Genomic DNA, 27,285 nt, shown 5'->3' with positions numbered 1-27,285 from the left:
AGCCCAGATAAGTGTCTTCTACTGCCTTTTTCCTGATCAGCCTATCCTAAATCTGTTAGAAGAGAAACAAGATCAGTTTACCATGATTCATTTTATGTAACTTTAATGGTTGTAGTGATCACTGATTTGTTTTTCGATGGTCACAAGTTGACCTCTTGATAAGGGTCGATAATAAAATTCCTCAGTGTAGAGTTTAGGAATCCACCTTTTTTGGTGTTAGAATTCTGTTTTTCTCACGTTTATATTTTCCAGAATTCAAAGATGGAAGTGACTTACTTCACTCAGCATAAGTAAGTCAGTCGGAGAAGGACAAACATTATATGTTCTCATTCATTTGGGGAATATAAATAATAGTGAAAGGGAAAATAAGGGAAGGGAGAAGAAATGTGTGGGAAATATCAGAAAGGGAGACAGAACGTAAAGACTGCTAACTCTGGGAAACGAACTAGGGGTGGTAGAAGGGGAGGAGGGCGGGGGGTGGGAGTGAGTGGGTGACGGGCACTGGGTGTTATTCTGTATGTTAGTAAATTGAACACCAATAAAAAAAAAAAACAAAAAAAAAAAAAACAAAGATGGAAGTGGTTTAGAGATTTTATCAGTAGGTTCTCTCTGAAAGTGGTATAGAAGAGTCACCCGCCCCCCTCCCCGCCAACAGACTCCTCTGTGTTGATCAGAATTAGGTTCTAGAAAGGAAATAACTTTTGTAGAATAACGAAAAGTGTGGATTTGAGAATGAAACCAAATCTAGGGTTGGAGCCTACTTCTGCCACTGGCTAGCTGTGTAGCCTGGGGTAAGAGTAGCAAATGTGACAACATCTGTGAAAGCAATGATTAATTTTCCTTTTCTGTCCCCTCTTGCGTAGGTTGTCCCATTGATTTCCTCTTTTTTATTTTTCCACAAAAAATGAAAAAATTTTAAAGGGATGGTTTTTCCCATAGCACCATCTCAGGGTTTCCTTTTCCATATTCTATTTTAATTCTTCTATGTACTCCGATCCTTTATTATATTACCCCATTCCACACTAGCACCGCACTGCTTGGATTATTTAAAAATGTAGTGTTTCAAGGAGGAATGTTGAATTTTTTTTTGTTGGAAATTTTTTAAAAGTTTGATAAATCTAGAGGTCAATTTAGAAGTGAATTTCAGACTTCATTGATAAGTTGATCATCACTGTGACAGAGTTGGGACTCAAAGCCAGGTTTCTCCCCATAGAACCTCGATACCTTCTATCTGATGATACTCCTCATGTTTTATGCTTTTACAGTTCATACGAATTCAGCAGTAGCTTTATTCCTAAGGTTCCTGTGGCTGTTCTTGGGGCAGCTGCCAATGACCTCTATTCCCCATTAATGGAGTTGATAGAGGTTCATAATATGCCATTGTTGCTTCAGATAATTTCTTCTGTGAAAGAAATAAAAGGTTACCGATACAGTGGAAGCCCATCTTCTCCTCTCCCTCCCTCTCGGGAGCTAGCCAGTACCTTGGAGTTTTCACGCATGTCTTAAATCTTTTACCACAAATGCATATCCGTAAATATAGTATTTAATTATGAAGAATATAGCCAATTTCTCATATATGTTTTCATATTTAAAAGAAGCCAGACATCATTTCAAGATGAATCAATAAAGCTGATGTATCACCTAACAAAAATGTGGGAGGAAAAAAAAATCTACCAAAAAAGCATTATATTTAAAACAGATGCTCTAGTATCTGAATTGATTCAAAGGAAAGAATATTTTTGAAATCACGGGGTGAAAAAGGAAAAATGGTCACTGCAAAAAAATTTGTGTTACTTTATATTTCAGGAGGGAGATATGTTAAAATAGTTACTTTGGTTAAAACTAATCAAGTATGGAAAAATTGATCCAAAAGGAGGAAATGAAATAAAAAGAAACCCAACGAGGCTTTTATACAGTTTGCATCCTGAGGACTGCAAGATTTCCTGGCATGTTAGTTAAAAGCTCTATAATTGGAGAGCTTACTGATGAAACAAATTAGTACAGGGCATTTCTCCTTTGTCTTATTAGACTTCCTAAATCATGGAATTTAAATTATACGTGGAGATGCTCTGTTAAAACAGACTCTCCTGCTTCTCAAGTAATTGAAAGCACCTGGATGTTTGCCCCTGGCCCACAACATCTGGGAAACATCCATCTCCCCCGCCCTACCCCTCCCAAGTATCTATACATGAAAAAAAGCAAATACCACTATGGTCTCCCAGGTAGTTTTCAGAATTTTCCCTTATTCAATCTTTTGTTGAATTTTAATTTGTTACTAAAATGATGCCATAGACATAGCAAAATAAAATCAAGATGAATGGAAGCATAGTTCAAACTTGCCTGCAATTCCTGTATGTTTTTACCTGGCCATGTGTTTACCCTGGCTTCAGGTCTATGCCAAGACCATGGCATTTCAGGGTTATTTCACTTGGGTTTGGGATTCTTCTGTGGCATGCGGCCTCTGCCTCTGAATCGTAGCCCCTGGGAGCCAGGAAAATTAGAATGGAACTCAGGTGAATTCTTCCTTGGATGTTAAGACATCCCCAGGCTATTAGGCTTCTGAGGCCAACGATGGAGTGCTTTTCCAAAGCCCTGGGATGACTTAATTCTCCATGATGGGTCCCAGCCATGACGTCCTCTTATCTTTAGCTTGTCAGGTCTTTCTTTTGAAGTGAGGTGGAAGCAATTACTACAATTGCAGAATGGAAGGGATCTTAAAATTTATAGGTCTGTAGATATTTTGATTGTTTATTAAAAACACCTATAGGATTTGTAGTAGAAATAACTATACTGAAGCCATAAAGCACTGATATTCAAATAAATATTTGTATAACTCTATTATAAATATAATGTTTGGAACAATGTAGAACAATCCTATGACCATTTTAGGATACTTAGGCCAAAAGGAAGTAAATCAGTTGTTAAACTCTTATCAATATTTAACTTGGAATATGTCCAACAGATATGTTTGAGATTGCTCTCAGTAAATATGACTTTAGGAATGGTTTCTAAAGACATTGATTTTTAAAAATGGTTTTGAACAGCAAAAGAATAGACTTTAAAAGAAAAAAAACCTCCCCGCACAATTGGTAGGCTTTTTGGCAATATAAACAGATCTCAAGCTTTGAAATCAAACAAGGAAACTAAAAATATACCAGAAAAGATTTACATTAGGTTCAGGTGTCTAACGTAGTGATTCGACAAGAATATATGTTCTGCTGTGCTCACCACGGTGTAGCTACCATCTGTCACCATAGGAGGCTGTTACAATATCATTGACTATTCCTTATGCTGTGCCTTGTAATCTCATGGATATGGATTCTCATTCGATCCATAACTGGAAGCCTGGATCTTCCACTCCCCTTCACCCATTTTGCCCATCCCTTCCTCCCGCTTTTCTCTGGCAACCATCAGTTTCTTCTCTGTTTATAGGTTTGGTTCCGCTTTTTGTTTGTTCATCTGAGCTTTTTTGATTCCACATATGAATGAAATAATATAATCATATAATATAATGAAATCATATAATGTAATCTTCCTGAGTCTGACTTATTTCACTTAGCACATGCCCATCCGTGTTGTTGCAAATGGCATGACCTCATCCTTTTATGTGGCTGTGTAATATTCCATCGCAAATGGAGTAATTTTTTTTCCCTGAATATTTGTTGTCTATTAGAGACAGGTGTCACCTACACAGACCGGATTTCCAAGTCTCTGCACAAATCATCTGCTTCATTGGCCTGTCACTGTCATAACCACCCTCCCTAGCTCTACTAAAGTTCCTGCCTGGAATCCTTATCACTTAAAAAGTCTTTGGGGAATTAGGCGATTGCTGAGAAAACCTCAGACTAAAAATACTTCACATTAGACTGAACTGATTATATATCAGAACCTTTTCACTATTCTCTAATTATTCTAATAAATTCTTGCCTCCCCATTCTTCAAATCCCAACTTGAGGACCTTCTCCATGAAGCCTTTAATAGCATCCCCACATGCTTCCTTTGCACCCCTCTTTCAGTTGGATGGATGGCTTCTTTTGTGCTATCTCCACACCTTGTATAGACCTTAACTGCATGTTTATGACCACGGAATCACACTCAATAACTGACAGCCTTGTAAAATAAACTGTGACATCTTTCAGAATAATGTATTTTTTAAGACTCCAAGCATTGTAGAGAACCTGTCATATGGTACACTCAATATAATCCATGCTTCGTGAGTGGATAATGGGAAGGTGAAGAAAAGTCCTGCCCCCTGGGCCCCCACCCCTGCCCCGTGTGGCACATCACCTTTGCTGATCGTCGCTCTGGAAGCTTGAGAGGAAAGATTACTTCAAAACCAATTTTGAGAGGAATGGCGAGTGGTTATTTAATAGGTGGAGTTTCAGGTTTGCAAGATGAAAAAGTTCTGGAGGTTGATTCCACAATAATTTGATTGCCCAGGAAGGGGACATATGAACCCAAAAAATCCTAAGTGACTTAAGGATCTCTTGACTGTGTCAAGCAGAGGTAATAACCATGTTAACTGCTCAAACTTGTCTTTTTTCTTTGTGGTACATAGTGTTTTGCAACTTAATTCTTGCTTGATTTCCGTACAACTCTGTGAATGAGCACATGGCTTATTCTTTATTTTAAAGACCAACGGATGAAGATAAAAAGAAATGATTTGTGTGAATTGAGCTGGGGATCTGCTGAGCTTGGCAGTCAGCTGTCCTGTGTTAACCATACAGGCTGGGCACTCAGTCCTACAACGACTGTTCCCACCTACAGTGTACTAGGCTCAGGGGAAACCACCTGCACCCACCTTCCACAGAGGCTCTCTGGTGGCTGGTCCAATAGGCTGCTTAAGGAGGTCATCCTAGAGTAAATAAGAGAGGAAGAGTTTTCTCTTAGAGATGGCAACTGTCCTGTATCAGGACCAGAGTTCTTTGAAGCAGCTAGTCTTTTTGGTGGTAGACACATCAAAACCTGTGGTGAGGTCCACTCTCCATTCATATTACCTTGATGCTACTGATAAAGTAACTAGGCCTGGTGGGTCATGGGAGCCTGAGTGCTTTGCCTGTACAAGATCAATGTTTGTACCTGTTTGTCCTTGTATGGTTGGCCATCCCTGAAGTTCAGCTGTTATATAAGGGGAAAGCTGAGTGGGCATATGCCCCAGCAGACATTATAAATGCCACTCCTCAAGCCAGCTTCAGCTGAGCCTATTGAATCAAAATATTGATCTACTACCAGCCCTTGGTCTCCTGGATTGTCCGGACATCCCCAGCATTAGCCTCAGCCTCGGCGGTGCTTGCTGCTGTAACAAAACTACCTTTACACCAACTCAGAGAAGTCTCTTTGAATGCCCCCATGGTCCAGTTTTGGGAGTATGACAGAGACCTCTAAGGCCTCCCTTCTGGTAACCGGGATGGAGGCCGGGTCTCCAGGCCTCTGGACAGTTGGGTGTGGCCATGGAACCAAGTGTTGGCCAATAGGCTGTGAGCAGGAATAGTGCACGCAGCTTCTGGATTGGCTCTGTTTAAGCAAATCACTTTTCCTCTGCTTCTCTGCCCTCTTCCCAAGGACCTGCCCAGTGAGCTAGCTTCAACCATGCTGACTTGGATCATCTCAAGAGCAGGAATTTTCAACTGTTTTGGTCTCAGGACCTCTTCAGACTCTGAAACTAGGGTTTGTTTCTATGGGTGAATTTACCACATTTTAGAAAGTAGAATTTAAAAAAATTAAAAATTATTCAGTCATTTAAAAGTAACTATAATAAACCTATCACATATTCACATAAATGGAACACTTTTATGAGAACAATGTATTTTGCAATAGACACTTAAATTATGTATTACCATATTTAAAATAATTATATTTAGTACGTGTTACTCTAAGTAATATTTTAATTAAAAAGAACTGTATTTTCTAAGACAAAACATTTAGTCAGAAGAGGGTAATTATTTTACATTTTTGCAGATCTTTTAGTGGCTGCCTTAATAGAAGACAGCTGGATTCTCACATGTGCTGCTGCAGTCAATCTGTTGATATGTTCTTTTGGTTGAAGTATATGAGGAAAAGTTAGCCTCATGCGGATTAGTAGTTAGAAAAGGGAGGAGTGTTTTAGCAGCCATTTCAGAAGATTTTATTCTCCTTTGATATTGCACCAAACGACAAGTGGTAGGTTCTCTGTCTTTCTTAGAAATCAATAAAGAAAATGTATTTCAACAGAAAACCCTATTATTGTGCTCTACATAAATGTGCTGGCTGGTCTCTCTTTAAATTTACAACCACAAACCTCAAGTGGGCCCTAGGGGCTGCCTAGCAATCCTCCTCCATCCTCCACTCAGTTCCTTCTCCCTTCTTTGGAGCTCTTGCCTCTCGTTTCACAGAGTACATTACAGTCAGGACAGAGCTCCCAGATCTTCATGCTTCTTCCAAATTTCCCCGCTTCCCTCTATTTGTCTCCATTTACTCCACTGTCCTTTCTATTGCAATGGATTGTCTGCAATCCTCAAGGCAGTCTATCCACTCATGCTCTGCAGCCTACACACAGCCTTTACTCCAGAAATTACCCCTTGACAAGTGGTAGTTTCTTAAAAAAAAGAAAGAAAAAAAAGATTAAAAGATTTTATTTATTTATTTATTTATTTATTTATTTATTTATTTATTTGAGTGCACGTGCACGCAACCGTGCATGTGCTTCAGTGGGGGGAGGGGCAAAGGGAGAGACTCTCAGGCCAACTCTGCCCTGAGCATGGAGCCTGTGGCTGGGCTGGATCTCAAGACTCTGAGATCATGACCTGAGCTGAAATCAAGAGACAAATGTCCAAATGAGCCACCCAGGTGTCCCAACAAGTGGTAGTTTCTTAAAGAATAATTGTACTGTGAAATCTGAAACTGTATCAATGAACTTTCATTGGGTTTCATGAAAAGTCCATTGGTCTACTTGGTAGTTTGAATGGATCTTTGGCCCATTCGTGATGTTACAGTATCGGGTCACTAAGTTATACAGATCTTTAAAATGTTGGCATATTTTATTTTATTTTATTTTATTTTACATATTTTATTATACAACATCAAAACACCCCAACTATTTATATCAGGACCAGTCTCAGAAAAATAATTTAAGCAATGTAAAAATGTTTCTACATCTCTAAGTACTGGGAGGATGTCAATTTCATGATACAGGTACAAATTTTCCAAGATTGTAATTTTTGCTTGAAAGCTCAAATTTTGTAATTGGCCACAAATACTGTCCATTGTTAATTAAAGTGATAGATTCGCTTTTTAACGTTCAGAAAAGTATCTGTCAAACACCCAAAATCTGAATATTTGTCATTCCGATTTCTTTCAAGTAAAACCGAATGCTTCATGAAAAAAAAAAAAAGTGGCTAGTTCAGCTTGAAATTCAAAATTGCACAAGTGCTTTTCTTTGAGACAAACATGCTATGCGTTAAGCTTCTTAACGGCTGCCAAATCCATCAGAAAGAATATGAAAAAGAAGAGTTAAAGTTATGCTTTTAGCTGCTTCATCAAAGATATTTAACAGGAAAGCTGGCTTTCCCCTGGTGAATGTGTGGCAGGAAAGAGTACAGTGACAGCTAGCCTACTTGTACATTTTACTGTTTCTGCCTTGATTTGTGCCAACGGTTTTACCTATCATTGCTTTCGTCCCATCAGCCCAAATGTGAATGCGGTGGCCAAGACATGATATCTTAGTATTATGAAAACAGTTTTTACCTCTGGATCTCCTAGGGACTCTAGTGCTGAAATACTGAGGAAGAGGAAGATGTTCATGTTCTTGGAAATCTCTCCATTGCCCACATGGAGCTGCAGCAAGAGGTTAAATGCGATACCACAATGCTCAGAACCTGTACTCAGCTAGGAACCTTCTTCCTAGCTGAGCTAAATTTTCAGGAATGGGCAAGTGAGCTCCTTATGAGGTTATGAAACCTTTCTTCAGGGCCTGGGAGGATGGGGTGGGAGCAGGAAGAGGTGTGGACTGGTGGTTTGCCAAAGTCCCTGCAGCCACGAGCTTCCTGGGAAGCATAATGGACCGTGTCATTCCAATGCTTCTGAAAACCCAGGTGAGAAGAGATGTCAGAGATTACTTTGCCTTGGAACTCTTCCACCAAAGACTTTCTGGCTTCTATAGCCCCATTTGGAGATTACAAACCCATCCCTCTGTTTGCTAGTCCTACAAAACAACTTCCCCTCCGTCCCACCTCAGCTCAAGGGATCACAGGGAGCTACATGCTGGGTGGGCTTTCTATGCTCTTTGAGTCTGCTCTGTAGATACTGCTCCAGAGGGCTAGCAGGGTCCCTTCCAGGCTACTGGTGGTCTCTCTTGAAGAACATGATCGTAAACGAAGCTTGCTTCAAAGTAAAGGACATATGAGGGAAATGGGAGAAGTTATGTCTGACCGATCGCCTTTGGAATAGGAATTCTGATGGCATTTTGGGAATTCTGTTTGTGGCGAGGATCTATTTGTAGTGTAATTCTGATGATGTCTTGACTTTTCTTGTTTCTGGTCTAGGATTCACCTTTCTTTGGTCTGCTAACTTGGTTACTCTTCATCCTCCTGTGTTTTTAGCTCGCAAAAATCTGAATCAGCTCTGGGAGGATGACATTAGACCCCTTTATCTGGTGTTATGATGTCCAATTGGTCATGGTCCATACCCTGAAAAATTTGTTGTATTTAATCAGTATATGAGGACCCGGGGCCACTTTAAATGGTTGTAAAGCTTGTCCATCTGACAGACAAAGGTGTCTGACCCAGGAGTGAGTGATGGTTGGCATCTAGCATGGCTCTGCTCATTGAGCTGTGCTTCCACAGGGCTGGACCCGCCCGAAGTGGGGATCTTTTTCTGATATCTCCACAGAAGGGTTGCCTTTCTCTATTCATACAAAGATGCTTTTATAGAGGTTAGTGGCCCTGTCGGGACCCACATTGGCCCATCCTGGGTCCTTTGGATGATGTTTTTCCTTCATGACCTGTTCATGTATGTTTTGCTTGGAAAGGCTGTCTGTAAAGGCCTTCCAGATACAACCCAATTGTTTGTGTTCTTCTTGCCCAAAGGAACAGGGCCCTTGAGGAGTGGGCCAAAAGCTATACTTCCTCCCAGCTGGAGAGCTGCACTTATTTCCTTCTACCGAGTAAGTTACAACAGCTAAGTTCTACCAGTTAATCTTCTTCTTGTATCCACATCTAACACATAACCTTGTACTCAGCACAAGGAAGGCTGTTTTTTCTGTGTAAACGTAGGAAAGAGTATCTGATCAGCCAGAGACCAGGACACGGCGGCCAAGCACCAAGCACTCACTGGGAGACCATGTGAATGAGGACACAAATGTGGTTTTGCTCCTCTCACAACCAGATGAATCAGAGAATGACCAGATCATGCACAGACGTAGTAGTAACTACTCCTGTTGCTGTTACAGTTCCTGTTGTGCAACTCTTTGTGCAGGGTTGCAGCACACAAGCAGAATCTGATACAGACGATTTCTTTCTTTGCCCTGCCCCTTCACATCAAGTGGTGCTGTTAGCTAATGGTACACTTGCTAGTCCTCAAGTGCCTTTGGATCCCTGGATTCCTTTCATCATGGCTTACATGACCAATTCTTTTATTAGAAAGTCTAAAAAAAACCCAAAATCATTTGGGAGTGTGGCGAGTTTCTTGCCCTTGGCTGGTACCCTCAGAATCATGAAACTATAGGATCCTGGCAGCAAAGAGAAAATCCTATAAGCTTGGGGGTTGAGGGGTGGGGGTTGGGTGAAGATGTTGGCAGTAAATTATTTTGATTTTCTTAACAGCAACAGAGGAAGCTGGAGATTCATGGAGACTTTTCTTACAAACTCTGAATGAAAATGATTTTCAACTTCGATTCTATTCCCCAGAGAATATCAGTTAAATATGAAATAGACTGAAGGGTCTCTAGGAATTGACCATCACAACATCATTTCTCAGGAACTTACTGAAGGAGATGCTCCACCACAACGAGAGAGTAAATAACAAAAAAAGGAAGACATGGCACTTGGGAAACAGGAAATCCCATGGGAGACGGAGGTGAAGGGAATCCTCAAGGTGAGGGCCAAGGGAGATCCCCAGGTGGCAGTTGTGTAGCTGGCATAGGGAGCAATCAGACTAGTGAAAACATGCCAATTAGCTCCAGGAGATAAGGCTCCAAAAGAAGAAATTAATAGAGTCTTAAAAGGACATTTAGATAATGGAGAAGAATTTGAAAATGTATTAGTGATAAATATATAGAAAATAAAGCAAAAAAATTCAATTATTAATACTATCGAAGGCAAAAGTTGTTTAAGAATGGAACAAGTAATTATAGCACACTTCCTGGCTCAACTGCAGGTAATGTGAACACTGCCTATTGATCTAACTACGGTTAATATATAAACATGTTGAGAGTACAGGAGATAAGATATGTGTGATTTGTGTGTGTGTGTGTGTGTGGTAGTGATAGTAGTGATGGTGGAAGTGGGAAAGAGATGCAGAGCAGTACAAAGGTTCCAACCAGATAATAACATCTAAAACTTTCTTGAGAAATCAAGAAATATTACCGTAAGCTTGCTATTGAGATATATGGAAGTAAACATTTAAAGAATCAGCTGAGAATTGTTTAAAGTGGTTGCCTTTGGGCTGCAGGACATGGGAGGGATCTATGATACAGAGGATTGCTATTTTTGTTTGTGATTTATTTTTATCTTTATAACAAGCTTTATAAACTTTAAGTTTTGTGTAGGTGTCATTTTGAAAAATATGGAACTAAATTTAAAATACATTAAGAAAATACTTATAGAGTATATTAATATAATGGAAATAATTTTGATTTTAAGAAGTTTGTTATAAGACAGAAGCAGGGTTCAAAAATTGTATGTCTAGTGTAAGCTTACTCATTAAAAAAACTAACAAAACCCAAGCTAAAACCTAAAAATGGGGAAAAAGAGACACAAGTGTGATGGGATTCATGTGATTTTTTTTCCTTTTCTCTAATTTGCCTTATTAATAAATAATCTTTCATAGGACAAAAACATAAACCTTTAACAAGTGGATCTGAAACTAGAGAGCTGGGCAGGAAACACTATCCCCATGCTGCCCTGGGCTTGCTCGAGGACTCTAGCCAGATGGCATGCTCAGCACTCAGGCCACTCTGGTCTCTGAACTGCAGATGAAAATCCTATTTCCTTTCCAGGTACGGTCAAAACTCTCCATTTTCTAATCTCTCTTCCCTTCTTGACCTCTCTTACTCTTGACTGTTGTTGTTAGTTGACTGTTTGTGATTTGTTTGTAGTTGTGTTTCCCAAAAAGAGATGTCCAAGTCTTTACCCCACCTACTTTATTAAGAAGTAGGGACTTTGTGTTGATTGTGAAGTTAAGCATGTGAAGATGAGCTCGTCCTGGTTTTAGGGTGAGTCCTAAGTCCACTGACTGGTGTCCTTATATGATAAAAGGGAGGGAAATTGAGACACAAAAACACAGAAGAGACACAGAGAGGAAGGCCATGTGAAGACACCTGATGAGACTGGAGGGATGCAGCCACAGGCCAGACGGCGCCAAGGGCCATCAGAAGGTGGAGGAGGCAACAAAGGAGTCTCCCCTAGAGCTTTTCAGGGGAGCACGGCTCTGGTAGAACTTTGATCTCAGAATTCTGGCCTTCAGATCTGTGAGACAATAACTCTGATGTTTTAAGCCTCAAAATTGGTGGTAGTCTGTGGTGTCAGCCCCAGGAAGCTTCTACAACAGGCTAATGCTGGTGGAGAAGAAACAAGCCTTGGAGCCCTCATGTTGCTCAGGCACTCCTCTCATTAACCAAACATTTACTAAACACCTATTGTTCATTAGGCTCTGTGGGCTGGAGGGGAGAATATGGAGGCCCAAGCAGCTTGATGAAGGCACTGTGGGCCATGTGGAAGCATCTGGGCTTCAGCTCACAAACCGGAATAAGCCACTGAAGGATCAGAAAGATGAGTTCTGTGCTGTGGAAAAAAGAACTCAGGAGCTTGGTGTCACAGGGAGAATGGGTTACAATGGACACTTGAAAAATGTCAGTGAGGACGAGTTTTCCCATTGGAAGACTTAAGCGCCTTCATTGAGGAGACTCGGGTGGGAGAAACTAGTGATATTTGAAACAGAAAACTCAACATGTCTGTTGTTTTCAAAATATCAGTTACAAGAAAGCCAAGCATGAGAAAATCTTGGCTGGTGGAATTATGCAGAAGAGAGCAAGACAAAATACTGTAAGGTGATGGATTTTAAAAGATTCATATTAGTATACCTAATATTTTCTGAGTATCCTATATGTACTAGTCTAAATGCTTTTTTACTTGTTATTTCACTAAATTCTCCAACGGCCCTACGAGGAGAGTACTGTTATTACCTCTGTTTCAATCATGAAAATTTGAAGCTTAGATTTGAGTGAGATTACAGTTTGTCAAGGGCAGAGCTGGGACTCTTAACTCAAGAGACTATGCCCCTTAACCTTTACACAATGTTGTACCCCCTCCGAAAATTTTAGTTAGGTGGATAAATAGAATGGGCCAGAAATTATACAAGTTTGGATGAAGGCGGTCACAGTCAGTATGGGTGGGAAAACCAACATGAGGCCAATTTCAAATGTTGTGTCTATCGGACTTGGGAACAAATTGAAGGGGAAAAAAGTGACTTGTCACACAAGCAGAGACATTATCCACAATTTTTTCTTTCTGCTTTTGAAATGTCATATTCAGGATTTTGTTTCAAATATTAAGAGTTTTGCAGAATCAAGTTAACACAGTCTGCCTACCTAAAGCAGTTTACTACATCTTAAGGTACAATAGACACAGGCCAAATCCCATCTGAGCCACAGACAGGATGTAGTTCCATGAAACCCTGTCAGTGAATTCTGTAGCAATGACGATTCAAAACTCAAATACCCACAGGCTAGCTTCTCTCCTGAATGGTTAGACTTCTCTAGAACTTATAAATCAATTAACACATTTTTATACAAGACAGTTGTGCATCAATACCCTTAATTGTAAAATAAGCCTGATTTTTTTTCCCCACTTAACTTCATCTGGGAAATCCTTGGCACACATTTTATACCACATTTATAATTGCCTGTATTGGTTTCTAGGCATGCATAACAAAGTACCACAGACTAGGTGCCTTAAACAGAAATTTTTTGCCCCCCTCAAGGTTCTGGAGGTTAGAAGTCCAAGGTCAGTCAGGGTGTGGGCAGATTTGGTTTCTGTTGAGGCCTCTTTTCTTATCTTGCAGGTGGCCACCTTCCTGTTGTGATCTTCCATAATCTTTCTTTGGTGCATATCTGTGTCCAAATCCCTTCTTATAAAGACATCAGTCATATTGGATGACTGTCCAGCCTAAAGACCTTATTTTAACTCAGTTACCTCTTTAAAGACCTTGTCTCCAAATACAGTTACATTCTTTGGCGGGGGGCGGGGGGGGGGACAGATTAAAACTTCAACTATGACTTTGGAGGTGAGGGTGGCAGTGGACGTCATTTGGCCCAAGGTCAGAACCATATTCACACTGTAGTAAGCCATTTCTTGAGATGATGGGATCCAATCTCGCAGGCCATTTGTACAATCAGAATGGAGCCAAAAGTGACTTCACTACAGGACGCTTAGGGAAATAACCTCCCTCTTCCTTACTGTGTGGCCTGTTTCCCAGAGCTAACTAGGGGTTTCAGTCATTCTTTGGCTTTCTTGCTGGCCATGGGGAAATCTACATCTGATATTTGAAAGGGATGAGAACATGGGTGGTGGAAGTTGCAACCATTTGTTTAGATACAAGTACATGGAGAAGCTGAATGAAATGTTGTGATCTCAGAGAGTGTCTTGGAACTGTCAGGAAACTTTGAAGGTCAGTCCTCTGGGGCTTCTAGAAATATGCCCCCTTTTCCCCTAGTGCATCTCTCCCTTGGAAAGGTCATCACACATTCATCAACTTGACATCATGGAAGAAAGATTTCCTCCAATCTTGTTTTTCCATATATGTGGTTCAAAGTTTTTTTGAGGAGAAGATTTTTAGGGGGAAATATTATGGAGGTATGTGTAGATCTCTTAATAAAGCAAAGGGAGGGGGAAGGTTTTTTGCGACATTTTAATTAAAATATCTATTTCCAACTAAATCATTTCTAATAAAACAAAACACTATAATAACCTCCCAGTGTTTAAACTCTCCTTCCCTCTCCCCAGTGGAAAGATTCTTCTGCTTATGTCTTCAGTGAATGGCCTTCTGTACCTGCCTCACCTATGGCTTTCAAAGCTGAAACTACTGTCTAGAATTTTCTCTTGAGCTTTAGTTTCCCCTAGGTCTTGCCACTTGACAGCTTCATGGGCCTTATACTCAGTACATACACTCAATATATACAAAACCAAAACTCTTAGCATCCCTCAGAAATCTGCTCATCCCTCTTAGTGCCCTGTCTTGGTTCATGAAACTTAACCACCCAGTTCCTTAAAGAATTTAGAGGTACATTTGCTTTCTCCTCACCCCTCATCTTCCACATCCTGACCCCAAATCCTACTGACTTCTGTCTTAAACACATTTATATCCTGGCATTGCTTTCCTCTTCACTCTCTTAAATTTAGGTCCCAAATAAGCCTTGTGCATTTGCTTTCCTGGGTGTCTCACTGTCTCCCATATCACTTCCTTCTTTCATTGGCCTATAACATGAATTTCAACTTTCTTATCTAAACATTCCAGGCTCCCATCCTGTGCCTTGCCAATTATCCAGCATCCTTCATCAAAGGATGAAATACATCCTTTGCTACAACTATTTACAAACAACTTACTGTGTTTTAACATAACCTAATGTTCCCTGGCTTGAGATTCTGAGCCTCAGGGAACAGGACAAACGCCCATTTCTCTTGCAAGCAGTACCTCCTGGGGATGCCTTATGTGGTCCCCATAGCCTGGCCTTGGTACTCTTTGCTGTGTGGCTCTTGGCATATTTTGCAATATTTTGCAATATTTTGCATATTTTGCAGTTCCTTCATTTAACTTATCAACGGAACTGGGCTAGTTTCCTTGTCTGTCGTATATATCAGATTTCCAGTTCCTTATACTCAGGGACAGTTTTATACACCTTTGTGCCTCCAGCATCTCATCAGGACATGGCTCGTGGTAGTCCCTTTGAGTATATTGAGTCAATGTGAAAATGCTTTGAAAAGTTTTAAGTTTGATGGAAGTAGAAGAGATTTTTGACAACGTTGTCACTTAAACATCTGTAATGAGTTATTGTTTCATTGTAAGAAGAATGATGGAACCAGGGTCAGAAGCTTTAAGTGCCAGTCTGTGTCAATCTGTAGTAGTTAATTTCCTCAACTGGAAGTTGGGGATAGTGATACTATCTAAGCCAGCTGTTGTGAGAATCAACTGTGGTCAGGTGGGCAAAATTCATTTTTAAACTATAAATACTGTTCTGTGAAAACATGAATTATGAACTAATATCAGTTGTGCTCAAATCTTTCCAAAACTGAATGTATGTATTTGTATTTGTATACACGTGTGTGTGTGTGTTTGTACTTTGTCTTCCTTGACTATTTTCCCTCAAATGGTGAGACAGAAATGTCCTCTTTTTTGAGGGAGAACAGTAGGTTTTTTTGGGTAAGATTAAGTCTCAGTGAACTGCTCATTGTGTATCAGTGTAATTAAATATAGAATGACCTATCAAAATTCAACCTGTTCTCAGAAAAAATTGGGTCTTATTTGAGTCGAGAGAATTGTTTCAAGTTTGAAAAATCCGTGGTTGAAAAACCTGAGTACTACTTTTATTTTATGTGAAAGAACCAATACGTTTTACCAGAACCTTTTGGTAATTTGAGAAAAGGTGGGAGTTAGCACTGATTTTTGAATGTAGGAATGAAGAATAAATAGCACCTTTACCCACTCCATGGACCTTTTCTGCTTTTACACCATGTATGTGGGAAGTGCTCAATTATTAGGGTGATTATACCTCCCATTTTGTTTCAGAATAGTCCTGGTATGTCCTTCTGTCTGGGTAGAAATAATAAAGCATCCCTTTCATTCTCTAGATTATCCTCGTTTGGACAATAAATCATATATATGTGCATCCTAACCTCAGTACGTATTGATGAATGAATGAATGAATGAATTCCTAGCTTCATCCAACATGAAGAAAACAAAGATAGACATTTCAACTGCAGCATTCTGCATTATATCATCCAGCAGTGTTTTACCTGGAAGCATAATTCAGCCAAAGAAATAGATTCAGATTCCCTAATATAGAAAAAGTAGAAAGATACCTCTTCTCTCCTCATTTCTCTTCTCCTATCTCTGAACTTGCCCCCATTTTCTTCTTTAAAAAATTAACACAGCGAGAGCCTGACAGAGCAATGGAGCCATTGAGGTTCAGGAGAGGGAGAAGCTATTGTGATAGAAACAGAAAGATTGTAAGGATCACTAGATTTCAGTGTTATTATCTTATTATGTGTGATTTTAACTTTAACCTGGTGATGAGATTTATAATGTTTACTTCTAGAATTAACATTGGTTCCATTGGATCAACAATTTGAGTTGCCTTAATCTGACTTTTAAAAATGGGATTAATATTATTACAGTTATGGGTATATTCTGTTTGTCCTTTGACCTTTCCATTTCAGAACACCTAGAGGTCATGGGAAAACGTGTCCTTTCATGAGGCTAAAATGAACACCTGCTGACCCCTCTGGAGACTGGCTGGGAGTAAATGCACATGTATGGGAGTTCTTAGGGCAGGAACTCTAGGGCTCCTTTGGCAAGAACTCAGGCAGACAGAGCAGCATCACTCCTGGGGACAGAAAGTGTGACACAAGCAGTCCAATTAGCATTAGCAGAGGCTGTCTGGGCAGGGAGCCTGCTGTGGACTGCAAAAAGCCTCTCAAGCTCCAGGCCATGGCTCCCAGGTATTTACTTAACACACCCGGGAGCCAAGACAAAGGAAAGTTTACCGGGTAGGATCTTGCTAAGGGAGCAAATGCCTCAGGGAATGGAGGAAGCTAATTAAGGAGGAAAATCAGAATCCTGCTGGGATTTCATTTCCTTAAGTGCTCCAATCATAGGCTGGTTTACTTGGCTCTGCTGATGTCATTTTGTGGTCCTCCTCTGGGTGCAGATCCCCACCAAATGTCAGCCTCCTGTATTTGAGAACACCCACAAGGACAATGAGTGTAAGGACAACGAGGGCTTCCAACCTCAAATCTGGGATGCAGCAAATACAAGATAGGGTGCCATGACTAAGAATGAAGGGAGGGACTGTGTGAGCTCATTTATATGTGGAATCTAAAAAAAGTCAACTTGGGACGCATGGGTGGCTCAGTGGTTGGGCATCTGCCTTCAGCTCAGAGGTGATCCTAGGGTCCTGGGATTGAGTCCCACATCCGGGTCCCCGCAGGGAGCCTCCTTCTCCCTCTATCTGTGTCTCTGCCTCTCTGTGTGTGTGTCTTTCATGAATAAATAAATACAATCTTTAAAAATAAAATAAATAAAAATAAAAAAAGTCAAGTCGCAGAAACAGAGACTAGAATGGTGGGTCCCAGGGGCTGGGGTAAAACCTGCCAGTGACAAGAGGAACAAGTTCTGAGGATCTAATGTAGAGGGTGGTGACTATAGGTAATGATACTGTATTATATCCTTGAAAGTTGCTAAGAAAATAAATCTTAAATGTTCTCAACCAGACATGTACACACACAAACAGGTAACTGTGTGAGGTGGCGGATGTGTTAGTTAGCTTGATTCTAGTGACCATTTGACAATGTATACACACATCACATCATCACACTGTGGCTGTGTGCCCTTCATAGAAGAAGCACTGGGGCAGTCCAAGGTGTGCAGACGCTCACGCCGTGCCAAGGGGCAAGGACAGCAGGTAGGTGTGAGTTCAAGGTGGTAGGACAAGGGCTCAGACTGTTAATGGAATCCTCCAGTGAGTGAGCTGGCTGTCTTTCGGCTCTGCCTGACATCCCAAATCATCATGAGGAAGGTTACTCCATAAACAGGTAAATCAGGCTCAGCTGAAATGAGAGGTCTCTCGAGGTCCTGAGTGAATAGCTGCTATCTTCCCAACTTCTTGTTTGGAGTCTGACTTTTTTAAGAAAAAGAGCTTTACATTCTGTAATCTGAGGTTGTTTCAGGGGACAGAGGTCTCATTTTTCTCATGGTTGAGTGTCACCTTACAAACAACTTGTCTTTGGTTGTTCTGATAGTGTGGCACGGTGGACTTTTGTTGGGACAGTTAGGAAGGGGAAGGTAAAAAGAGTGGTTGCAATCTGGTCTAGGGAGACAGACCCAGATTTTAGTAGTTGCATTGTCCCTTTCTAGACGTTTCCCATCATTGGAGTGGACTAACAATTTAGGAATCTAATGAGATTTAAACCCATGTGTTTTCGTTGTAAGCTCTCATTGAATGAGACCAATTGGTTTATGAATGGATTTGTTAGGGAAGATGAAATCACTGTTGTTTTACTCACTTTCACCGTCTCTAAGGAGTTATCATTTGGTCAATCATTGACAGATTGTGGTTTTGCCTGACTGTATTCCTGTCTGCAAGTTCTTGTATAATAGGCATAAGTCTCATTAAGCCTCCTGGGACTGATTATGACCCCCGACGTGGAAAGGTACGGATAGGTCTTCTGAGATATACATTAGACAAATTCCATCGTTATAGTAAACATAATATCTAAAATCTTTTTAAAATTTCTGTGTGCCAGGGACTGTCGTAATGTTTTAAATGAAGCTTCCCATTTAATCCAGTAATAACCCTAGGAACTGTCAATATTAAATAAATGTCCTTCATTAAGTAGATCAGATAAGCAGAATTTATCAGGGGGTTCTTTAAAATTGTAAGCCCTTTCCCCCTGCTGTAGTGATTTTTCCCACCAGCTTTACTGAGATATAGTGGACGAATAAAAATTATATGTATTTAAGGTATACAATATGATAATTTGATATACATATACATTGTGAAATGATTGCCACAATCAAGCTAATTAATACATCCATCACCTTACAAAGTTACCTTTGTGTGGGGGTGGGGGTGGTGAAAACACTTAATATTTACTCTCCTAGCAACTTTCTAGTCTATAATACAGTATTATTAACTATAGTCATGATGCTATACGTTAGATCCCCAGAACTTATTCGTCTTAGAACTAGTTTATTATCTTTGACCAGCATCTCCCCATTTCTCCCATTCCTACCTAGTCCCTGGCAATCTCATCTAGTCTCTGTTTCTGGGAGTTGACTTTTTAAAATTCTACATATAAGTGAAATTGTAGAGTATCTGTCTTTCTCTGTCTGGCTTATTGCATTTAGCATAATGACCTCAAGGTTCATCCATGCGGTTGCAAATGACTGCATTAGCGGTCATTGATGAGATATCCCTTTTTATGGCCGTATAATATTCTATTTTCTTTATCCGTGTATTCATTGATAGACACTTAGGTTGTTTCTATATCTTGGTCATGGTAAATAATGCTGCAATGAATGTGGGTATCTTTTTTAAGATCCTTATTTCATTTCCTTAGGATATATACTCAGGAGTAAGATTGCTGGATCATATGATAGTTCCATTTTTAATTATTTAAGGAAGCTCCATAGTATTTTTTATAAAGGCTGTACTAATTTACTTTTCCACTAACAGTAGTACACAAGGGTTCTCCTTTCTTTACATCCTCACCAACATTTGTCTCTTGTCTTTTCGATAATAGATGTCCAGGGGTACCTGGTTGGCTCTGTTGGTAGGGCATGTGATTCTTGATCTCAGGATCATGAGTTTGAGCCCCACACTGGATGTAGAGATTACTTTAAAATTTTTTTAAAAATTTGATGGCAAAAAAATAAAATAAAATAAAATAAAAAATAAAAATTTGATGACAGACAACAGGTATGAGTTGGTGTCTGATTTTGGTTTTGATTTGCAGTTTTCAGATCATTAGTGATATTGCATAGGGACTCAAAATATCATTTGATATATTTGATATATCCTTTGAGGCCTCCAAGCAGGTGCTCACTCTGGTTAGGCATGCTGGTGTTCCTTGGGCAACACAGAGTTGCTCAGACAGGAAGTAGCCTGTACAGTCAGCCTTGATCTTCCAGCTCATTCCTGGGAATTGTGCCATATGGTTCCATCTTTCTCTTAGTGACCTTTGGGGCCCTATCTTTTGCTTTGCTTGCATTACTTCTTTCTGCTCCCTCACCCTGTACTCTGGGCGCTTACATGCTCCTCTTTCTCTCCTTATCCCCATCAAAATCTACTCTCTGATTCTTCTGCTACGCTAAAGCAGCTTCTTTCAGACTATGATATAAAGAGTACACATGTCAGAATTCCAACCAGGGTTTGTAAAAATTGCATATTCTGGGCCCCATTCCTGAAGTTGAGATGCTGGGAATCTGCATTTTTATTTAATAAGGAACAGGGTAGTTGTCTTTGCACGTTAACATTTCATAACCGATGTTGAAAAATAGTCTAAGGATGCCTGGGTGGCTCAGTGGTTGAGCATATACTGTTGGCTCAGGTCATGACCCCAGGATCCTGAGATCAAGTCCTGCATCAGGCTCCCTGCAGGGACCCTGGTTCTCCCTCTGCCTATGTCTCTGTCTCTCTCTGTGTCTCTCATGAATGAATAAATAAAATCTTAAAAAATAAAAATAATAGAAAAATAGTCTATAGTGTTACATCTTCCAGGGAACTTAATTTTTTAACAGAAATTGTCACTACAGCAAAGGCTATTGAATTAAAAGAAGAAAAAAATCCCTATATTGATGTTTTTAGTCCTGAATTTATATTAAAATCCTGTGTGAAGGTTTTTTTATTTGTTTTTAAATGAAAATTAAAAACCCAAAACTCCAAAAGACCATTCCTGGGCCATGCTCTATCAGAATCTCTGGACGGAGGACCCATGCATCGATGTTTCTTAAAAGGCTTTTCCAGATGATTCTAACGTAAAGCCCAGGTTGACAACTACTGCCCTGAAGAATGGAAGGGGGATCAGAGAAGTCGAGCGATGTCTTACACTGAGTTTGTGTTCGAGGCATGTGGGGGTTTTATTAAAGTGGAGATTCTGATTTTGTGATCCAGATGTTGCCTGAGATTTGCATTTCTAGCAAGCTCCTCGGACCACACTGTATGTAACAAAGCAGTAGAGACCCTGTTCTCAAACTTTGATGCATTTTGAGAATCCGCAGGGAACTTTACAATAAGCTGATGCCCAGGCTCACTCTAGAGCAATTAAGTCAGAATTTCTGGGAATGGGTCCCAGGACTGAGTAGTTTTTGAAACTTCCCAGGTGATTCCATTGTACAGCAAGGGCTGGGAATCAGTGCAGGAGAGGGTTAGTAAATACATCTAAATCCCAAAGAAGGCAGGAGGTTTTAACCACACTGACCCCCCCAAGAGTAGAAGACGTTTAACCCTTACTTGGTTTTGTCACAATCTAGCATCACTGAATTTTTAAATCTTAGTTGGTTTCCCTTGGTTTATTGGAAAATTATTCTCCCTTAAGATTTCCACACTTACCTCCATGCACCTGCCTTGTTCCACCTTCATGGTGAGCACATGCTTCTGCAATTTCCTGGTCCCCAGCACGACTGGGGTGAGCTTCGCACCCAGTTATTCTGTTAGACATGGGCTGTGCTGACTTTCTAAATAAGACATGAAAAGCCCTTCCAGTTTAAAAACATGTGAGGTCACAGGAAATCTTTTTAAAACAAATAATTGGTGCTCATGGAAACAAGAAGCTTAGTGACATTGTCTAAGAAAGTTGTCTGGGGAGACTTCCCACAGCTCTCAAGTGGCTCTTGGTTATCAGTTGCTGGGAGCATCCCAACTGGCGGGAAGGAGATCAGTTTGATGGCATAGAAGAGCTGCTGGATAGAGAATTTTAGAATTTTGCTCCATGTTCAACTCCATAGGGACAGATATTTCACTTTTTTTCTTGGTGACCTAATAGTTTTTGATTTGCAAACAAGTCTAAAAATAAAGTCCTATACCAACACTAGTTCATTCGACCTTCATTTTTTCCCCCAGTGTGTGCTAAGATGGGTCTCATCTAAGTTCTTTATATGAACCCTATTGCTTTCCTCCTGAGATTATTCTAACATGTGACATAACCAGGGAAGCCTTACCTGGTGACTTTTGTGTCTCCTATAGGAGGTGACACACAAGTTTTGTGCTTTCTTTGAGTCATCCAGGTTTTTGTCTGGGATAAAGGTCTCAGCACTATATTCCTATTTAAGTTTTATAGTTGTTCTCTGCAGAGGGGAAGGGACTTACTCTGTCACAACAAGAGGAATTCTCCCAGTTATCTTTTAAAGAAATTTTAAAAAACAGAAAAGGCCTTTTAATATTTACTGCTACAGTTGCCATTTTACTTCTGTATTTACCATGCTGAGTTTTACTGCCCTTTGTATTTTGTTGTCTTTTATCTCTACTGCCAAATTTATCATATCACTTGCATAAGGAATCATTAAGTTCTCAGTCAGAAGCACCAACTAATGTACTCCCGAATTTCTGATTCTTGGAAAATATGAGATAATAAATGCTTGCTATTTACACTCTTAAATTTTGGGTTAATTTGTTACGCAGCAATAGATAGCTAATGCAATAATTTAATGTAGTTATAATCACTGTTTTAAAGTTCCTTTCTGGGGGGCACCTGGGTGTCTCAGTTGTTAAGCATTTGATTCTTGGTTTCAGCTCAGGACTTGATCTTGGGGTTGTGAGTTCAAGCCCTGCATTGGGTTCCATGCTACTTAAAAAAATAATAATAATAATAATGAAGTCCTTTTCTGCTTATCCCGTCATCTTTCATCCATGGATTTGATTCTATTGTCTGATTCTTCTCCCTGTTTTATAATAAAAGTTCCAAACAGGGGGGGCGGGGAACTCACAAGAATTTTCCTATTTCTTGACACATATAATAATTTTTAAAAATTGTGGTAAAGTATACATAACATGAAATTTACCATTTTAACTATTTTATTTTATTTATTTATTTTTTATTTATTTTTTTAAAAAACATTTTTTTAAAATTTATTTATTTACGATAGTCACACACACAGAGAGAGAGAGAGAGGCAGAGACACAGGCAGAGAGAGAAGCAGGCTCCATGCACTGGGAGCCCGACGTGGGATTCGATCCCAGGTCTCCAGGATCGCGCCCTGAGCCAAAGGCAGGCGCCAAACCGCTGCGCCACCCAGGGATCCCACCATTTTACCTATTTTAAAGTGTATAATCCAGTAGTAATGTTTTCACAGTATTGTACAACTGTTACCTCTATATAGCGTCAGAACAATTTTTTCACCCCAAAAGGGAACATATATCCATTAAACAGTCATTCCTGATTTCCTCCTTTCCCCACCGCCTGGCCACCAATAATCCACTTTCTGTCTCTATGGATTTGCTTATTCTGAATATTTCATATAAATGGAATCATACAATATGTGATCTTTTGTGTCTGTCTTAGTACAATGTTTGCAACTTTTCATGTCATAGCATGCATGTATCAGTACATCATTCCTTTTTTATGGCTGAGTGATAGTCCATTGAATGGACATACCACATTTTGTTTATCCATGTATCAGTTGATGGACATTTGGGTTATTTCCACCTTTTGGCTACTGTGAATAGTGTTGCTATGAGCATTCATGTACAAGTTTTGTTTGAACATCTGTTTTCTTTTGTATATGCAGTTCCTCAGAGTAGAATTACTAGGTCATATAGTAATTCCATGTTTAATTCATTGAAAAACCACCAAACACTTTTTTCATGATGTCTGTACCATTTTACATTTCCATTGGCAACTTGAGAATTTCTCTATATCCTTGCCCTGGTTATTTTCCATATTTTTGTATTATGACCATTCTAGTAGGTATGAAGTAGTATCTCATTAAAGTTTTTATTTGTATCTACCTAATTCCTAATAACATTGCACATGTACAATCATTTTTATTGGATTCTGGGCATTGTGATGATTGCCTTGTTGAGTGTCTAGATTTTGTTGCCTTCCTTTAATCTGTGTTGGATTTTATTCTGGAAGGTAATTAATTTACTTCTAGATATTTTTGGTCCTTTCAAGGTACTTTTAAAGCTCTGTTAGAGGGGCATTGGGGTGGCTCAGTGGTTGAGCGTCTGCCTTTGGCTCAGGTCGTTATCCCGGGGTCCTGGGATTGAGTCCTGCATCAGACTCCCTGCATGGAGCCTGCTTCTCCCTCTGCCTGTGTCTCTGCCTCTCTCTGTGTGTCTCTCATGAATAAATAAATAAAATCTTAAAAAAAAAAAAGCTCCATTAGAGCATATGTAAGGTAGCCTTTGCTTCCAGGCTAAGCCCTGTTCTTAAGGTGCAGCCTTTTGCAGATTCTAATGAATGCCTTGAGTGTTCAGTGAGGTTTCTCCACTTTGGTCAGATTGAAGTGTTGCTTACCTCTGTGAAGGTTCTGGTAGTTGTTCAGCTTACAGCTTCACATAAGTATCTTTCCCTAGTAATTACTCTAGAATAGTCTTATGCCTTAAAGGCACAGCTTATTATTTGGTCAGACATTCAAGACAATCCACATGCAGATTTATGGAGTGATTTATCTATGTACCCATTCCTTTCTAGTGCTCCATAAAAATTCTAGCCAGTTTTGCCTCGCTGAACTCTAGTCTTTGGGTTCTCAGCTTATTAAGACCACTGTACTCTGCTTAGATTCCTCCTCCTTCTGTCAACTGTCTGGTAAATGCCTCCATATAGGAAGCTGGGATGATCATAGTTTTCAACTCATTTATTTTTCTTCTATCAGGTGTCACAATCCTGTGCTGCCAATTGTATGTTGTCTAGAAATAATTGTTATATATTTTGTCCAGTTTGCTAGTTGTTTACAGTACAAAGGCACTTTTTCTACCGAAAGTAGAAATATAACTTTTTTTTTTTTTTTTTTAGGTACTATCTCATAAGAGCTAGGAAGCTTCTTTCCCAAAGCTCAGTTCACCTGCAAACCTCCAATGCCTCTCATTAGTCATAGTGGGGTAATAAATTTGCTTGTTTCTGAACCAGTCTCTTTTGTTATCAGATTATGATAATTGCAAATCAATTGCTATGGTGAGGTGGCCTTAGTTCTTGATTTCCTTAGTCCAATCAAGACTCACCCTTGAAACTGAAGGTGGAGTCTGGTGACCTCTAGAGTATTTGAAATCCATGGGGCAGGGGTATATTCAAGAATGAAAACTATGGATAATGTTAGGGTGACAGAGGTGGGGATTGGATTCTGGGGTAGGCAACTAGCAAATATTCACTACATCCATTTTATAAATGATAAGTGGAAGGACAGAGAAGTTAGGTGACCTGATCTGACATCCTAGGTATAGTCAGGGACTGAATTAGGATTTAAACCCTAACTCATTTGACTCCAAAGGCAATGAGGATGACAGAGCAATGTAATTAGATTTTATAAATTATATAGCACTTTGATGTACCTTCTTTTATTTTAATACTTCCATCAATCTATTGGGTTAAGCAAGGCAGATATTGGCCCCATTTTACAGATGAGGAAACTGTATCTCAAAGAAATAAAGTGACTAATTAAAAAAATGCATGGCTAATGCACAATAGGGACTGTTACCCGCAGCCTCGTGTTCTTTCCATGGAATACAATCATTCCAATATTCGTTTAGTTATTTAGCACAGTTTTTTGTTTTTTTCCATTTCCCTTACCTGTTAAAGAGAATAGATTCCAGAACTTCATTGTGACCATTTGGTTTTTGTTTCTTAATTTTACAGCCGAGTTCCTTTCACTGGGAGTCACAAACCACATAACGAAAGATAAAATAATGTGTTTGTTTTATTCCTTTTCTTGGTGAAAGGTCTTGGCTCATGGGATAAGTTCGCTTTGTTTGGCAACTTGAGATAACCAGAAATTGATTACTTGAATCATTTTAATCTCTTTATCACTTTAATCTTTTCATGCAGAATTAAAGATGGTCATAGGTCAGAGACTACAGGCGAGAAGATCACCGTACATGCTTTTTCTAAAAGTAAAGAAAACAAGTGGAAGACAGTATCTTGGAAAGAACAAGGGCTTTGGAATCTAGGAGACCTGAACTAAATCCTACCTCCTTACTTAGTCACTTAACTATTTTAAGCCTCAGTTTTCTTGGTTATGAAATAGGGATAATAATAAATACTTAGAAGGATCATTTTAAGAATTAAATAAAGTAAGGAAGGTTCATAATGTAGCACCATCATACAGTGATGGTTCAATAACAGCTATTATTATTGCTATAAATATGGAATTATAGAAAATTCTGGAGTTCCTAGAGCAGGACATTAACATTTTTATCTTTGTCAGATCCTTTCTTCCAGGCTTATCAAATCCATCAGGAAGAGAATCAGGGTCCAAGGTCTTAATCCTAAAATGGGTTAGGCTGAAATGGTTACTTTCTCTTAGACTGAAAACCATTGTAGACTTGAACCCCTTCATGTCGAGCAGTGAGCCCTAGAGCCAGAATGTGACCTTGAATATCTTTCTAGGCTTCAATTTCAACATCCATACAATGAGGATGATGATAATAAATGTGTCCACTTACAGAAATTGTTAAAAATGAAATGAGATAGGGGGCACCTGGCTGGCTCAGTCAGTAGAGCATGCATGCAACTCTTGATCTTGGGGTTGTGCGTTCAAGTCCCACATTGGGGTAGACATCTTAGAGATAAAATGTTTAAAAATGGAAGGAGATGACCTATATAAAACACACTGTGACTAACATCTACCAACAACCCAAAAAGTGCTGTTTTATATTGCTCAAATTGGATAAGAACCTGAGGTAGAGAATGAAGATAATTTCCTGGTTCCCCATGAACTCCTTTTTATTCCTTAAAGTTTGTTTGTTTATTCATTCATTCATTCATTCATTCATTCATGAGAGACACAGAGAGGCAGAGACATAGGCAGAGGGAGAAGCAGGCTCCCCGCGGGGAACCTGATGTGGGACTCAATCCCAGGATCACACCCTGAGCCAAGGGCAGATGCTCAACCACTGAGCCACCCAGGTGTCCTGGTTCTCCATGAATTCTGCATTTAATTCCCAACATGTAGGCTTTCCCCAACCACATAGAATTATTTATTAGCTTTTCCTAAATGCCTATGTCACCTTTTTTCATTATTTTTATTTATTTATATTTTTAATCTCTCAAGAGCTGGACAATCCCTTGAAGCTAGACTGCAGAGAAAGCTACTGAAGGTGTAACAGGTAAATGTTATACAGGGCAGACTGATTCTGGGCAGAAGCTGTAAACCCTTAAAAAGAGG

General features: G+C 39.7%; 2 long non-coding RNA genes across 5 annotated transcripts in view; one reads left to right on the top strand and one right to left on the bottom strand.

Moving 5' to 3' along the window:
• The window catches only part of LOC144321792 (uncharacterized), a 49,636-nt gene that overhangs the window by 12,242 nt on the left and 10,109 nt on the right, over positions 1-27,285 (top strand). Inside the window, exons 2-5 of one of the 3 annotated variants that reach the window (XR_013387306.1) lie at positions 9,063-9,139; positions 9,798-10,068; positions 11,023-11,191; positions 27,172-27,226. This is a non-coding gene — a long non-coding RNA (uncharacterized LOC144321792). Of the gene's footprint in view, positions 1-5,541; positions 5,668-9,062; positions 9,140-9,797; positions 10,069-11,022; positions 11,192-27,171; positions 27,227-27,285 lie in introns of those variants that run through there. The other 2 variants (XR_013387305.1, XR_013387307.1) reach the window with 2 other exon arrangements.
• On the bottom strand, positions 574-5,428 carry LOC144321791 (uncharacterized). Of its 2 annotated transcripts, none has more exons than XR_013387304.1 (4): positions 5,080-5,428; positions 4,802-4,855; positions 2,341-2,689; positions 574-1,402 (listed from the first exon to the last, which is right to left on the bottom strand). It is a non-coding gene; the product is annotated as an uncharacterized LOC144321791 (long non-coding RNA). The 2 variants fall into 2 exon arrangements; XR_013387303.1 differs by having other exon boundaries at positions 2,341-2,481.

Source organism: Canis aureus, chromosome 10, assembly GCF_053574225.1.
Source record: "Canis aureus isolate CA01 chromosome 10, VMU_Caureus_v.1.0, whole genome shotgun sequence".
NCBI classification, from domain to species: domain Eukaryota; kingdom Metazoa; phylum Chordata; class Mammalia; order Carnivora; family Canidae; genus Canis; species Canis aureus.
Note: the sequence above shows the minus strand (reverse complement) of the source record. Positions and strands in the feature narration are given on the sequence as shown.